Source organism: Phanerochaete carnosa, assembly GCF_000300595.1.
Source record: "Phanerochaete carnosa HHB-10118-sp unplaced genomic scaffold PHACAscaffold_10, whole genome shotgun sequence".
NCBI lineage: Eukaryota > Fungi > Basidiomycota > Agaricomycetes > Polyporales > Phanerochaetaceae > Phanerochaete > Phanerochaete carnosa.
This window is the reverse complement of record NW_006767637.1, coordinates 1017977-1021046: the sequence shown is the minus strand read 5'-3', so window position 1 is coordinate 1021046 and position 3070 is coordinate 1017977.

Below are 3070 nucleotides of genomic sequence, written 5' to 3'. Positions count from 1 at the left end.
CACTTAGCCATTGCCGTGAGAATAGTGGGTTGATAACATACCTCCCAAAAGAGAGAACGTTTCAGGAAAACCTCTTCCATATTCCCTTCATTCTATGTTCAATATTGTGTTGTCCGCCTTGAAACACGTGCATAGCTCCCATGTCGATGATTGCTGAGACAATTTGTCTAAAGAGTCTAGGGGATCTATGAGCGCGAAAGTGCGATATGCGAAACTTGCGTCTGCAAAATAACGAGCACTACATCACATCTCGATGTCATGCATGATCTTGCGACAGGGTGAGCTATCTTCAAAGCCTCTATTCTTGTAGTCAAATCCAGGGATGGCGGCAGTGCAGCTGTATGCTTTCTGGTAAGTCCACTCAACATGCATAAGCTCCTCTATCAGCTTAAACTTCCCCTTGTGGCATTGGAAGAGCTCCTCTTGGCTTAAGAGGTTCCATCGCGGACATCCAGGCCTCCACGGTAACGCTTGTTGATCTCATATGTTGACAAAGCGTAATATGCTATCGTAAGAATCTCCAAGACGTTAAAGTCGGTCGCGAGGCGTATGGCTGAGGCAAGTTTGGAATAGAATCTTTGATAGTTCTTGTGGGTCCATGTTAGAGTGATCCTGCAAGAATCATGGACAAGTTCTTGGAGCGTTCCTGGCCACTACTTCTTGAGATGGTGAGCGATGGCCTTGCAAATTGGATTGATCTGATACTTAGTAGTGGCAGACATCAACTTGTATACATCCGTCGCAAATTATGTATCCTAAATGTTGGATTGTAGATAGCTGTCATCGAGATCAACTTGTGCCTCCCGTGATACCTTCAAGAAGAGCTCACGATGGGGTGTACAGGACCTCTAGCAGATAGGTCACATCCCGCGCATCAAGAGTTTCAGTTCGGCAGCCTAGACACGGGAACTTATTATGTTACACCGGACTAGCCACACTGGCTTAGATGTTCATAAGCACCCGGGGGCCTGGCTGAGACACGGCCCTGGCTGAGACACAGTCGTGGCTAAGACACCATGTGTCTAAGACATGTAATTAGCGTAATTACAATAAAGCAATTGCGCAGGAAGCATGAATTGAACCCACCAATTGCCCAATGAGCACTAACACCTGCACCACCAGGCCCTACACTGTAACTGTTAGGTATTGACCTAACAACCTTTCTCCAGCCACTCACGCAGCCGACGTCTCAGCCACGGTCCAGGGGCTTAGCCACGCAGAAACTGGCCCACTCACCATCGCCTTTGTGGCGTCTGCTAGCTCATTTGGTTTGGTTCTGCCGCACTGTACAGCTGGGCGCGTACCGCCTGCCACTCGCTCTACGATGGCATCAGAGCAGCTTACTTGCATCTGCGAAAACCTGCCTGAGCTTTCTCACTGGCTCAGTATACAGTCTGCCAACACAGCGTCGTGATCCTACATGCCTCGCGCTCTCCCTGGCGTACTTCGGCGCTTATTGCTCCTGCTCTTGCTCTCGTGCTGTCCCCTCTTTGACTGCCTCCCACCCCCATCCTCAGCCACCTCACATCTTCTTCACTTACATTGGCTCATTGCTTGGTCTTCTGTGTGCTCCCAGGTAAGCCTCCAGTTCTCGTTTCCGTGTTGTTACTCACCATGGACTGCGCTGTCTGCTGCCCACTGCCCACTCCTCTATCCTCACAATCTCGCACTTCCAACCCTCTGCGTGCCGTCCTTCGACTCAGAAGCCATCTCCATTCGTCTGGAAGGAGGTTTAGCGTGGTTTCTCCCAGGTAAGTCTTCAGTTCTCCGTTCGGTGTCATTGCTCACTCACCATACAACCCACTTTCTTCTGCCTCCACATCCTCTATCCTCAACTATCCCACACCTCGTACCCTCTACGCACTGTCATTCGGTTCACCTGCCATCTCCGATCGTCTGGAAGGCGGTTCAGAGCCGTTATCCCAGGTGAGTCTTCATTCTCAGTTTGGTCTCATTGCTCACCATACAACTCCCTCCTCCACACCCCTCTATCCTCAACTACCTCGCATCTGGTGCCCTGTGCCAACCGCCATTGTAGCTCATACTTACCGTATGCTCTCGAACTGCCATGGCCCTCAGCTCTCAAGCTCAACTCCTTCGCGTCTTGTGCCCAGTTCTGACTGCCGTTGCATTCGCCCTCAGCGCTCGACAGTACAAAAGCAGTCGAGGAGGTGGGAGCTAATTGGTTAAAGATGAGTGCCAGATTTTCGACTGATTCCTCATACTTACCGTACGCTTTCGAACCGCCACGGCCATCAGTCCAAAAGTTCAACATGTCCGGCAACCAGAAGAACTCGGGGCAACAAAACACGAACCGTACGATTGGCTGGTATCAATCCTTCACACAATACAGGGCAGGGGTTCGATGGGAGGCGGTAAAGAGGCTGATGGAGACCGAGGCAAAGCATGCCACTTCATAAGTGCCGTCGCCCTGCAATTAGACTCATGAGACTTACCTGGTTTTATATATAGAAATGATTGGCGTGTCTTGTTCCGAGGTGATGGACCAGGTTTGATTAATCATGTGGTAGTAACTACTACGGTGTGTGATGTATTACCTACTAGTAACCGAGCTAGCAACTGCGTAGGGCCTGTAAAGCCTCTCTGGCACCTCTCGGCATGCTATATATGGTGCTTCCATCCACTGAGCTTGAAAATAGGCTGCATATGTAATATACCGCTTAATTGAAAAGATGACTAAGCTAAAACATCATCCCAATATGGTAAAGCATTTCAAAACATATGATATGTTTTGAACATACCACATGTTGAATATTTTTGCATCATGTTATGGAGAGCATATGTACAAACATATGATATATTTTGAACATACCACATATTGAATGTTTTTGCATCATGTCATGGAGAACACATGTACAAACAAGTTCTCCATTAGTAAGCAGCTCAGCAAAGCAGTATTTGGGCTGTTATTCACAAAAAACTCGCCAGGAGCTAGCGAGTTTTTGGATATATATGGTAGCGCTCCCGGATTTGAAATAAGCGCCAGAGCGCGGGAGACCAGCTTCTGCAAGCTATGACACCTGTTCCCCGTTCCCTACCCCCCTCATAG